Raw genomic sequence first — 14,039 nt, forward strand, 5'->3', positions numbered from 1 at the left:
CCCTATCTAAGGTTTCAAAGGGTTCAGAGCTTTCCTTTGAGGACTCAAGCACCCAAATGGAGCCAATGCACAGAAAGGCAGAAGGATATTTAAAGAAAGCGTGGGAAGCGTGCTCCGCTAACTTTAAGCCAGCACTAGCCACTACATGCGTTGCTCGTACGCTTGATTTATGGCTTAAACAGCTCTGCACTCTTCTGGAGTCAGATACTCCCAGGGAAGAGATTTTGGATGCTTTACCAACGCTAAATAAGGCAGTAGCCTATATAGCAGATGCGTCCACGAAGTCTGTAATATTCTCGGCCAGGTCAACAGCATTAGTTAATGAAGCCAGGTGGGCTATCTGGCTGAAGTCCTGGGGAGGAAACAGTGTCAGAGGTCAAACTCTGCTCCCTCCCCTTTTAATGGAGATTTGCTCTTTGATAAAGAGCCAGAATCTTTCCTAGAGAGGTCGACCGATAAAAAGAAAGGATTTCCTTTCCCCAAAAAACAACAGCAAAAAAGAAATTTTCGTCCCTGCCAGAGATCAGGGGGATAAAAGACAGCATAACAAGGGTTTTGCAGCCACGCAAGACCAGAAAAGAGGGTGGCAATACAGGAGGGGAAGGGGCAGAGGTAGCTTCCTTTTTAACCCCCCCCCTCCCAGCCTAAAGGCCCTTCCCAGTGACTCAGTCAGCCATGTGGGAGGAAGGTTGGGGTCATTCCTCCCATCATATCCTGGATCTGATAAAATTGGGGTACAGGATAGAGCTCTCGGGCTGCCCCCCTCAAATTTCACACAACAATTCTCCCGAAAGATGTGGAGAAGGCAACAGCTATGTCTTCCCTCCTATAGAGTATGCTGGAGGAGAAGGTGATAAGCTTCATCCCCCCAACCCTAAGAAAAGGGGGGTTTTATTCTCACGTTTTTTTGATAAATAAAGACATCAGGGAAATTTTCGACTTATTTTGAACCTGAAGCAAGTGAACATGTACGTTAGGTACAAACTATTCAAAATGGAGTCGATTTACACCACCGGAGATTTGTTAACCCCTGGGGTCTCATTGGACCTAAGAGATGCCTATCTTCATGTCCCAATTCAAAATGAGTCCAGGCAGTTTCTTAGGTTTGCAGTGAAGAAGAGGTTCAAGACCCTCTATTTTCACTTCAGTGCTCTGCCCTTCGGATTGGCGTCAACACCACGCATCTTCACGAAGATTTTGGCAGAAGCTCTGTGGATTCTGAGATCGGAGGGAATTCATATAATTCCCTATCTGGACGACCTGCTGATCTTTGCAGACTCAGCAGACGAGGTGAAACAGAAACTGAGCAGAACTATCAGACACCTTCCGCAGCTGGGGTGGCTCGTAAATCAGGAGAAGTCTCAGTTGGTACCTACTCAAAGTATAGTATTCCTAGGATACCTAATAGATTCGACTACATCCAAAATTTTTCTGACAAAAGAAAAAGTGGCAAAGATAATTGCAGAGATGAGCAGCCTCTGCATATGTACAGAGACCTCAATTCAGGGTATAATGAGGGTTCTTGGTTTGATGACAGCAGCCATCCCAGGAGTCCAGTGGGCACAATTCCATCATACTCGAGCACTTCAAGCGTTCATGCTTTTCTGTCTGGGATGGAAGGAAGGAATCTCTTCAGAGGCAGACCGAGATCCTGCAGGAAGTAAAACTCTCAATAGAGTGGTGGTTGATCCATGCAAATCTCTCAGCAGGTCAACTTTGGTCCCAACACAACCCTATGGCGGTCACCGCAGACGCCAGCGGTCAAGGGTGGGGATTCAGGTGCACAGATGGCCCAAGGGGTCTGGAACTGGCAGGAAGCCAGCCTTTCCTCCAATGCAAGGGAGCTGAGTGCAGTTCTAAAGGCTCTAGTAGTCTTTAGTCCGACTCTGAGGGGAAGATCCGTGCAGGTCCTTTCGGACAATATTACCACAGTAAGTTGCATCAACAAGCAGGGAGGTACAAGAGTCCCATGTCTTATGAGGATAGCAGAAAAGATCCTTCAATGGGCGGAGGCAAATCTTTTGTCCCTGTCTTTAATTCACATAAAAGGGAATTAAATACTCTGGCAGATGTCCTAAGCAGGGAGATTCTGTCTCAGGCAGACTGGTGCTTGAATCGAACAGTGTTCGAACAGATAGTGCAGAAGTGGGGAATCCCACAGATAGACCTTTTTGCTACACGGCAGAACAGGCAGGTGGAACAATTTTTCTCCCTTCAGAGAGATCATCTCAGTCTGGGCCTAGATGCCCTATCCCAGTCCTGGGAGGCAAATCTGGTGTATGCGTTTCCACCTTTTGCCCTCATTCCAAAGATTATCCGGAAGATAAGAGTGTAGAGCACGAAGGTTATCCTGATCGCACCATTCTGGCCAAGGAGGTCTTGGTTCTCAGGACTACTCAGCATCACGGAGCCTTGGAGACTGCCTTATAGGACAGATCTCATATATCAGGGAGAGGTGAATCATCCAGAAGTGAGCTCTCTTTCTCTGATGGCCGGACTTCTGAGAGGGAGCTGTTAGAGCAGAGAGGTTTATTGGCAAAAGTAATCAATACCATTCTTAGCAGCCGGAAGCCGTCCACTAACGCAATTTACAATAAAATCTGGAAAAAATGTGGGGCCTGGCGCCTGCTCAGATAACAGTGTCAGGAGCCATGATCCTGGCGGTCCTACATTTCCTCCAAGCTGGAGCAGATCTAAATCTGGCAGTCAGTACCCTTAAGATGCAGGTATCTGCTCTGTCTAGCTTTTTAAATCAAAGACTGTCAGAAGAGCCACTGGTCAAGAGATTTCTTGCATCCATCAGCCGTAAGCGGGTCCCCAAGTCAAGGAGGTTCTCTCCCAGGGACTTATCCACTGTGTTGCAAAGTCTTTGTAAAACAGTTTGAGCCAATAGACGAACTGCCCATAAAGCTCTTAACCTTGAAAACAGTGGTTTTGTTGGCCTAGTCTCCGCTAGGAGGGTTGGTGAGATACAGGCGCTTTCAGTGATTGAGCCCTTCTGCATCATCTTGCAAGACAAGATTATCCACTTGCTGGACCCGGCATTTCTCCCCAAAGTACCGTCTAACTTCCATAGGTCGGAAGAGATCGTGATACCATAATTTTGCGGAAATCCTAAAAACGACAAGTAGGCAGGATTTAATAAGATAGATGTCAGGAGATGCTTGATCGGTTACATAGAGCGCACCAAGGAATGGCGACGTTCCATCAGCCTGTATTGTTTGCAGGTTCAAGCAGGGGTAAAAGGGCATCTAAAAATACCATCGAAAGGTGGATGAAGTCGGCCATCGTGGAGGCATACAAAGCAGCATCCCGGACACCTCCGTTAGGAATAAATGCTCACTCCACCAGAGCGGTTTCTACTTCTTGGGCTGAAAGGGCAGGAGCAACCTGGTCCAGGTTCCAGACGTTCGTAAAGCATTACAGACTGGATCTATTTGCCAGCCAAGACCAGTCTTTTGGCAGGAAAGTGCTGCAGGCTGTGGTCCCGCCCTGATCAGGTAGTCCTATTTTGTCCTCACTGTAAGCCGTCCTGGAAGATGACTTGGAAAAACAGAGTTATTACCTGTTAACTACTTTTTCCAGGACGGCGTCAGTTCCCTCCCTTCTTTGTTGGTGATTAGCAATGTAAAACATAGAGTAAAGATAAAGCTACGCTAATGAAGGTTTAATAATTGCTTATTCTGAAGCCTTCGGTTATTTGTTAATACTGAGGGGCTATTACATGTGCTGCTTTTATGATGTGGACCATGTGTTTCTTGTTCTAGGTAGGAGGAGCCTATCTCTCTGTAAGCCGTCCTGGAAGATTCCTGGAAAAAGTAGTTAACAGGTAATAACACTGTTTTCAGTTGCATAGGTTATGTCATAGGCAGCGGATATTGAAGACTTTGCCTCTTCGGCCTGGGATGCCTTCCAGGCTTTCCAGTCTAGGTATCATAGAATGTTAAAGCAATCACTCCTAGATCTACTTGCTTTCTTCCACTCACAACTCAAGCTGTCCTACAGCACTATCGAGACATATCTGGCAGGTATCCCGCATTGTTGCCCTTGCAGGACCCTAATAGGGCATCCGTTTTTGCAGCATATCCCATCAAGGCCATTCTCAAGGAGATTCAGAAGAGTAGCCCCCCTACCACGATTAGCAGACCCCCCATTACAGGGCATATTTTCTGGAGCATGTCCGATTTACTCTCCAGGTCTCCTTTCGGGCTGCTACCCAGCTTGGTCCTCAAGGCGGTCATGTATCTGGTTTTCAATGGTTTCCTCAGGCCAGGTGAGTTCACTCGTACGGGGACGAGATCCCGCATACTCTTGATCTACCAGTTAGTTAGGTACTAACTAACTCGATCATTTCCGGTTGCATCTGGTTGCTTGCAAGATTCAGCAGTCAGGAGCCGGTACTGACGTTAGATTTTTCAAGACCAGCAATACCGGGGCCCGGTCACAATTTCAGATCAGCTCATGGTGATTACTGCGGATAAACCCAGGGATAGTCCACTTTTACCTTTCCCTAGTACTCCCCTCTCCACGTCACAGTTCATGAAACATTGCTGCACCCTGCTGCCAAACCTAGGTTGGACCCCAAAGCTTATTCCGGCCAATTTTCAGGGGGGGGGGGGGGCGACTTCCGCTGCTTCTCGCCAAGGGGTCCTTATTCACGTAGTTAAGAAGTTAGGTAGGTGGAATCCAGCATGCTTCTCCATATGTATCCTGGTTCCACATGTGGAGATGTCATGGGCATTCATGCATTTGGCTTTTATGCCGCATACGGTGACTTTCAATCTGTTTTGCCAGCTTCCTACTGTCTTTATTTTTGCCCCCTTTAGGCATATCTACCATGTGACTATGGCACACCCCAGGTCACTTCCTGTTTTCCTTTCATACCTTTCCTAATACGGTCTACTAGAGACTCCCGAGTACAAGTGGGAAGGCTGACCACAGGTCAGCCTGAATTTGTAGGAGGAGTTGGGCTGTATTTAAGCCTGCCCTCTAGCCTCCATTTCCTGTCAACGTTTCTCTCGTGTTCCACCCACCCTTTCCCCTTTCTTTCTATTTCTTCTCTTTTACTTTATACTTGGGTATTGCCCCTTAAGCAAAACTGACCACGTGACTATGGCACACCCTAGGTCACTTCCTGTTTTCCCTTCATACCTTTCCTAATACGGTCTACTAGAGACTCGGAGTACAAATGAAAAAGACAGAAAATTTTGGAAAAAAAACAAACACATTTTTCAAAGTTTTGTTATAAAATTTAGTAAACAGGTAATTTCTCTCCTTCACTAATGCAGCTCTGATGGGGCGGCACTGTTGGGAGGGACTGATGGGCTTTGTTGGGACTGCACTGATAATCAGTGAACTCATTGTCAGTGTAGATGTCCCGTTAACACAAGCTGGCTAGCTGCTCTCTTCTCCTCACTTCATGCTGTCGGCGTTAGGAAAGGAAAGCCCATAACTGGCTTGTGTTTACGTTGTGATCAGCTGTCATTGGACAAAGCTGATCGCGTGGTAAATAGCTAATATGATTGACCCTTTACCCCAATCAGAGCATGCCACATGATCATGGGAGAGGAACAAGACAAGAAATTGGTCGCACACTGGAACTCCAAATTATCTCGATGTCATCTTAATTGTCAAAAAAGGGTCAGACAGATACAGGCAATGGTAGACGTTTCACAAGGGATAGCTTGCTTGTTCACAACCATGTGACATCGAGATAATTTGGAGTTCCAGTGTGCGACCAATTCCTTGTCTTGTTCGTCCTCCACGGTGGTGAGCCGAGGTCTGCACCTGTGATCCATCCTGCACCTGAGTTTGACTGGAGTGGTGTGCTTCTCTCTGTTCTTTGCTGCGATCGCGGGAGGACGTCCATGTAACCCCTCCCAGCAAAGTAAGCTTGCTCTGTAGCTGTCATTTGGCTATAGCGTGGGCAGGAAGTGGTTAACCCCTTCACACCTACAGTACACAAATATGCGGCCCCACTGGACTTCGCTTTTTTCTGTGGGGCCTCATATTTGCGTACCTCCCCTTTTGTTCAGGGGACCAGGATCTCAATGACCGGTTCTGGGTCACCTGATCACTTTGATAGCCTGATTGCCTATCACAGTGATCAGTCACTGTGAAGCCTGCCCCAGTGTGTTCTGTCTCTGTCAATGGATGAGAGAGATGCATTGTATTACTCTGTCCTTGCAGAGATGGGGAAGAAAAGTTTGAAGGAAAAAAAAAAAATTAAATACCTAGATTTAAGGTTTGATCTAGGTCAGTGCCAGGGCTAGTGTGGGTCAAAGGTCAGGGTCAGTATTTTTTGGACAGGATTTTTTTTTTTTTTAGGATTTAAAAAAAAAAGAAGCAGCAAAATGCACACTATTGATCCTGGACTTTACTACGGGTAGAAACAATAACTAACATACACATATGTGGTATCGCTGCGATCGTCAAAAGCAGGAGAATATATTTTGGCTTGTTCTTTGGTAGGTTATGGTAGTAGCAAGAAATGTACAGTTACATTTTTACAAAATAATTTTTTTTTTTTTAAATTTTGGGCCAATTTTTTCCTTTTGTCAATAATAAGAAAATAACAGGCGATATCTGTTCCCATTTACCTCCAAATGAAAGCCCAATTTATCCTGAAAAAAACATGGTATAATCCACCTGGATACACAAAGTAGCTTGATAATGTGTTATGTATGGTTTTACTATGTCAGAATGACAAAATTGCGCTTGGGCATTTAGATTTGTTTTACCCTTAGGTATGAAGGGGTTAAAGTGGTTGTACATCTCTGCTGGGGAAGCTGGTTGTACTGCTATTCCCTGTTCTCAGTAAAAAAATATGTCCCAAAGAGAGGGAGACTGGAAAGAATAGGGCTAACCGAATTGCAGTAAACTCCAATTTAATGTATCAATATATAATTTATTGGTATATAAAAACCACACCAGTACATGGGTGAGACCATTGCCAGACTCACCCTGGCTTTAGTTGGTGACAGGTCACAGTGGGCCTGTCTAGAACAATCAGGGGGACAAAACAACAAATAACACCACAAATATATACAGAAACGTCCGAAAGCCAGGTAAGTTGGTGCAAGTCCACCCTACCAGAAAAGTGAAAGGCCAGCGAACGCTGGGTAGGGGGTGGGCCAACACCAACCTCCTTGGGGACTCGAGCCTGTGGAGGCGATAGGGGGTGGGAATGGAAGGAGAGGGATCAAGTAAGAGTCCTGGGATGGTTGTGGGTAGTTTGGAGTCAATGAGACAGCAAAGCAAAAAAGTGTTTCCCAAAGCAGCGGGAAGGGCTATGATTGCCGGTCTACGGCAAATGGAAGAGACAACCTGGCAGGTCCTCCAGCGGACCTTGCCGAAATCTAGTGAGAGCAGTTCGGGAGTATTAGCCGCTTAACTTTGTGAACACAGTATTCTCATCAGGCAACACTCCTCTGATGGTCTACCTACTTTTTGGGACTCTTTAACAGTACCAGGACGTACTACCCAAAAGGAATACTCTTCATGGACTGATGACATTATCTATCTTCGGGAGTGGTGTAGTGATCGAATATATGTATTAATATTTAGGTATTATAATGATGATGATGTAAGTACTCTTCCGCAGAAACCCAATTCTTCCAGAGAGATGCACTTTATTGACTTCCAACACAGAACAAAGTCCAAAGTCCACAGATGACAAAAAGATCCGACAGAGTAGATATAATTCAGAACCCCATGTCTTAGGTCCGAGTGTGCATACACAGACAAGCCTCACTTAAAAACCTATAGACTGAATGCCGTGTTATATTCACTAAATATTGAATGGCTGAGCACTTTGATTGGCCGTTTCAATTTAGGACTTTGATTAGCTTTAGTCTTTCAAACAGACAACAACCCCCAGCCGTGAACAGCCGTGAACCACCCCAATTTGCACTCCCGCATATCAACATCAACAAGTCCCCTTTAGATATGTGTAATTATATTAACAGATACCACCTGAATACCCTTTGAGATGTTCAAATAGACTTGCATAAGATTAACACATCAAAGAGTCTTCAGCTGTTAAAATTCAGTTGGACAAATCAACCATTCTGTCATTGTCATTCTGGCCTGGTCAACATTGACTGCATGTGTACATACACACAACAATGTCCCACATAAATCGGTGAACATTACAACATATTACAACAAGTGGTAATGTATTGCCTCCGTTACTGTGTCCATACCGTCAAGGTACATGACTAGCGCTGTATGATTGCTACCAAGTGGGGACCTATCCAGCTAGCCTGCTTTTCATGCAGGATGTTTACTCTTACCCCTGCATAGGACTTTGTAAGCTTTGTTGGATCTTTTTTTTTTTCCCCCGGACTTCTGCAGCTGCTTTGGGAAACACTTTTTTGCTTTGCTCTCTCATTGACTCCAAACTACCCACAACCATCCCAGGACTCTTACTTGATCCCTCTCCTTCCACTCCCGCCCCCTATCTCCTCCGCAGGCTCGAGCCCCCAGGGGGGTTGGTGTTGGCCCACCCCCTACCCAGCGTTCGCTGGCCTTCCACTTTTCTGATAGGGTGGACTTGCACCAACTTACCTGGCGTTCGGACGTTTCTGTATATATTTGTGGTATTATTTGTTGTTTTGTCCCCCTATCTGTGGTTGTTCTAGACAGGCCCACTGTGACCTATCACCAACTAAAGCCAGGGTGAGTCTGGCACTGGTCTCACCATGTACTCCCAACTGTGTGGTTTTTATATACCAATAAATTATATTTTGATACATTAAATTGGAGTTTACTGCAATTCAGTTAGCCCCTATTCTTTCATGTCTCCCTCTCCTTGGGATATATTTTTTGCTGTAGTTTGCCAGGGCTGAATTGCAGTCACCACCTACCTCGTATATATAATGTACACAAGGTCTATTCAAGCCTCTTGATTTCATATATATTTTAGTCCCTGTTCTCAGTGCCTGGAGAGGGCCAAGACCGAGGTGATGTCTGGCCCCATAGCGCGGGTTGCATAGGCAGTACGGTGGTATGCTTTTCCCGCTGACAGCGTGGCTTGTGTGTGCAGGGGATAGAGGAAGCTGCGGCGTTCGAGGGGGCGGAGCTACTACGCTCCAAGCTGGCCCACATGAAGTATCAAGTGAGGGTCACTTCCGGTGCATATGACGTCATCATCGGGCGCCAGAGACGCTGTTTCCGGTCTCCATAAACGGCGCAAACAGGGGACGCTGGCTGCTGGTGTTTGAATGGTGAAGAAGCAGCAGAGGCTGTGGACTACCAGAGGGGCAGGATGGATCCTTCTGCAGTACCTGCACAGGCAGTGGATGCGGTCCCCAACACCAACACCTCACAGGTAAGCCTGTGTTTTGTCACCCTCTTGCTATCCTTGTGAGTCCCCCCCCCCCCCCCCCCCCCCCCCCTCTGTAGAATTTGGGTGTAAGGGGACACATTTTCCTCCCTCCTGCACGAGGTGTTACGGAGTGTTGGGCGGCTTAAAATTACATTATGGGTCATTTATTTTAAAGCAGAAATATGTCACAGCAACAAATACCATAACATTAGCAGTGCTAAAATAATCCAAACGTTTTAGGATTTGTTAAAAGTTCACTAAAATAGTTAAGAAGAATCAGGGTCAGATACAGGGCCCAGGGATAGAGAATCCACAAAGGGCTTGAGGTTTAAGTTATCTTTGGATGATGTTGATGACTTATTAAAGGCTATCTATACAACACTTGAGATGGAAGAGGAGGAGGTACAGTTGTCTAAACATGACCTTATGTACAAAGGTTTGCATAAGAAGTCTAGAGTTTTTCCAGGACATGGCTCCCTTCTTGATACTATCAAACTGGAGTGGGAAAATCCAGAGAGAAAACCTTTCTTTTCTGGTAACCTAAAAAGGTTTCCATTTGATGAGGGCACAACGCAAACGTGAAACAAAAATCCTAAGTTAGACGCAGCTCTTTTAAAAGTTTAAAAAGACTCGGACCTAGCATTTGACGTTATGGGCACGCTTAGGGACCCGATGGACAAAAGAGGGGATATCCTTCACAGAGTCTGGGATTCAGCTGTTGGGAATCTTAAACCAGCTTTGGCCTCCGCATGTGTAGCCAGAAATTTGGAAGTATGGTTGACACAAATACAAACACATTTGTTGGCAGGTACCTCTAGAGAGCAGTTTCTGAAATCTTTCCCTCTCCTCTTTCGTGCAGTGGGGGTTTTTAGCTGATTGTTTCACAGAGTTGGTAAGAATGTAACCCAGGACTTTGGCCTTAGTGAATTCGGCCAGAAGAAGCCTATGGCTTAAAACCTGGTCAGGTGATGCAGCCTCAAAGTTGCGCCTATGTGGGCTTCCCTTAACAGGTGACAATCTTTTTTTGCCCAGGTCTGCAGGAGGCACTGGAACGCACGGCCAATAGAAAAAAGGCCTTTCCAGAAAATAAGAAAAAGCCGACAGCAGATACAAGCACTTTCGTGTGGAGACGGTGTTCACAATCAAAAACCTGCTTTACCCAAACTGCTTCATGGCCACTTTGGATTTGAGGGATGCTTATCTGCACATCCCTATCCATCCAGCCTTCCAAAGATTCTTGAGACTAGCAGTGAAGATGGGAACAGAGATTCGGCACTTTCAATTTCAAGCCCTCCCCTTCGGTCTGTCCTCAGCCCCACGCATTTTTACAAAAGTGTTGGGGGATGTGCTGGCTCCGCTAAGGTTAAAGGCGATGACTATTATTCCTTACCTGGACGACCTCCTAGTGGTGCCAGAGTCATACCAAAAGTTATTAGCGGATCTACAGACTGTACAAGACTTCCTTCATTCCCTAGGCTGGTTAATAAAGAGAAGTCTTCATTAATTCCGGCCCAGAAGGTGACATATCTGCGGTACGACTTTTGCTCAGTAGAGCAAAAAGTTTATCTCCCGCATGAGAAGGTCTCAAAAATGATGCAAATAATGTCAACCTCACAGACCAATCAGTCGGTCTCACTGAGAACGGTTTCAAGAGCAGCGGGTCTGATGACCTCGTGCTTTCCAGCAGTGCCATGGGCAAGATATCATCAACGCCCATTACAGTGGTTTCTACTAAGGAACTGGGACGGAGACGCAAGTTCCCTGGAATCAAGGGTCTTGTTACCCGCCAGGGTAAAAAGAAGCTTGTGGTGGTGGAGGACAAACCTGCACTTAACAAGAGGTCTACCATGGTCCATTCTTATATCCCAGAGGATCACTATGGATGTGAGTTCCTGGGGATGGGGAGCCCACCACAGCAACACAGAGGCACAAGGAGAATGGTCGTCGAGGGAAGCAAGACCTTCATCGATTCAGAGAGAGCTTCTAGCGGTTCAGAGAGCCTTTCAGACGGAAATAGTGGTCACAATCTCCTGATACTATCAGACAATATCGATATATACAAAATAATTCTGCGCTGCCCGAAAAAAAGGGAACGTAAGCAGCTAACACGACCAACAAAGTACAAATGTGAAAAACAACGAAAAAGTGTAGCGCTAAACAATATCCAACATAAAACGACAATAAGCCAGTTAGTATGCAGTGAAAGGGATCAACTGAATCTGAGAAATGAACCTAATAAATAGGTAGTCCTCATGTAGACATTATGACTAAACAATAAAAATGGGTAGTCCTTGTGAAAACTTATTATGAACAGAAAATTTTTGGCATCCCAAATGCAGGCCAGCTCACTCCCACCGAGAGATGAAAAGGCTTACCGGATGGGGTGGACCCAAAGGGGCATACGCCAAATTGGGTCAGATACGGCTTGGGTGGTGAGTGGCTGTGTTTGGCTCGAAGAAAGATGTTATCTCGCGGATTACTGTATCCCTCCAAGTAGCACCCGGGTCCTGAAGGGTGTGGGCAATCTCACGGATATGGATGGTCCTGTAGGTCATGTAGATCCAAAATATATAAAACAGCGCTGTGAGAAAATGGCGACAGTGGGGCCCGACAATATCGCAATGGTTTTGTACCTCAACAAACAGGGAGGTACGAGGAGTCGGATACTTCAATCTATTGCCTAGGAGATTTTATCATGGGCAGAAGGGAATCTAGCCTCAATTACAGCAGTGCACCTGAAGGGGACACAAAACTGTCTGGCAGATTATCTCAGCCGCTACCGGGTAGATCGAGACAATTGGTCCCTTCATACAGAAGTTTTTGCAGATCTCAACGACAGATAGGGATGTCCTGAAGCGGACCTGTTCGCAAATCAGAACAATCGCAAGACAGAAGTTCTTTTCTCTGAACCCAGCAGATCAATCATTGGGGATCGATGCTCTGGCAAATCCGTGGCCATTTGGCTTCTGTTACGCCTTCCTGCCGATCAGACTTATTCCGGAAGTCCTCCGGAAGTTTCTTCTAGAAGAAACAGATCTTATCCTAATCGCCCCTTTCTGGCCCAAGAGGCAATGGTTTTCCCTGCTACAGACTTTGGTCTTGGAGCCTCCACTGAGTCTTTTGAAGAGAGAAGACCTAATCTCGTAGGGTCCAGTGTCGCACCCACAGGAGGTTTCCTTAAGCTTGACGGCTTGGTATCTGAAGAAAAGATACTAAGCGCCCAGGGGTTCTCTGACAAAGTAGTGGTAAATTGAAGAAAACCAGTCACTAGAGCCATATATTCCAAGGTTTGGAAAAAATTTAACTTGTGGTTATCTGAAAATCAAAGATTAACTCATGATGTTTCTTTCAACTTTGGGAATTTTTTCAAGAGGGTGTCGACAAAGGTCTTTCAGTTAGTACCTTAAAGGTACAGACGGCAGCTATCAGTGTTTTCCTCCAGTTTTCTCTCCTGGAAAATCCCATTATAGCTAGATTTTTCAAATCAATTTCTAGGTCCAAGCCAGTAGTGGTGAGAAGTTGTCCAACCTGGGACCTGTCCCTGGAGCCCCTAGAGGATATTTCAGTTAAGTTACTTACATTAAAAACAATTATTTTTCTTGTAGCAATTACCTCCGCTCGTAGGGTAAGTGAGTTACAGGCCCTATCAGTGAGGGAACCTTTGCTCACGATTTTTGAGGATCGAGTTGTTTTGAGAACTGATCCAGGTTTTTTGCCTAAGGTGGTCAGTACATTCCACAAATATCAGGACATTGTACTGCCAACCTTTTGTAGTTCGCCACAGGGCGACCAAGAAAGAAAGTTCAGTTTTTTAGACGTGAGAAGGATTCTCCTTGTCAATCTTGAGGTCACCAAGACCTTTAGAAAAACTGATGCCTTGTTTGTCCTGCTCCTTCTTTTTTTTTTTTTTTTTTTTTTTTTTTTTCCCGGAGCACACAAGGGAAAAAGTGCATCTAAAGCCACATTGGCTAGATGGATAAAGCAAGCTATCTCTGAAACTTATATTAAAAAGAGGAAAAAACTCTGACACCACTGATACCTACTTCTCCTATCTCAGTGCTATGGTATTTAAATTTCAACAGCAGGCACAGTATAAAAGTTAAATATTAAAACAAAATATTTCACATATTATGTGTACATCAGCAGCCGCTTAAACATACAGATCAAAATTTCTCTCATAAGATAAATAATTCCTAATACTACACAGTATCAAGAAATTCATCAACAGCAGCGCTCCTGTCAATATTTAAAGACTGGCTAACATATGTCCATTGACCTAAGTGAACAAAGAGAAACACAATAGGAGTAGCAGGAAGTGATGAGAGAGTCCGAAGTAGACACAGGTGGTAATTATAGTGTTGTCTGTAAAACGTGCGCCTTTCACCAGATTCCTCCAGATGGTGTCACACTCCCCTCTCGGGTTTAAACTTGTCAAACCACTGAAGTTTTCAGGCCTCAACGGATATCCAAATGCTACCTCGGTGTCCTCGATCAGAGCCTCAAACAAAATCATCAGGCACCAGCCCACTTACTGCAACCACCAGCATGTACGGGCTTAAGGTCAAAAGCTGTAATCCCACCATGTACACAAATGTTTTGCTCGTGATTGAAAACCACCCAAATATGTGGGCCAAGGATACTCGTGGCATGGAACAATAAAATGGAACAAAAAGTGCAAACACCGGAGCTAAAAAAGTCCACTGGAACCAGT

At 45.4% G+C, this 14,039-nt stretch overlaps 2 protein-coding genes across 3 annotated transcripts in view; both read left to right on the forward strand.

The window, feature by feature from the left end:
* LOC141132412 (uncharacterized) overlaps positions 1-4,313 on the forward strand; it is a 37,229-nt gene extending 32,916 nt beyond the window's left edge. Inside the window, exon 2 of the mRNA XM_073620762.1 lies at positions 3,768-4,313. The gene's annotated coding sequence lies outside the window, so the exon portion shown is untranslated. The remainder of the gene's footprint in view (positions 1-3,767) is intronic.
* Positions 1-14,039, forward strand: part of PFDN1 (prefoldin subunit 1) — a 290,431-nt gene that overhangs the window by 61,673 nt on the left and 214,719 nt on the right. The gene's annotated exons all lie outside the window — the stretch shown is intronic.

Source organism: Aquarana catesbeiana, linkage group LG03 (assembly GCF_042186555.1).
Source record: "Aquarana catesbeiana isolate 2022-GZ linkage group LG03, ASM4218655v1, whole genome shotgun sequence".
NCBI classification, from domain to species: domain Eukaryota; kingdom Metazoa; phylum Chordata; class Amphibia; order Anura; family Ranidae; genus Aquarana; species Aquarana catesbeiana.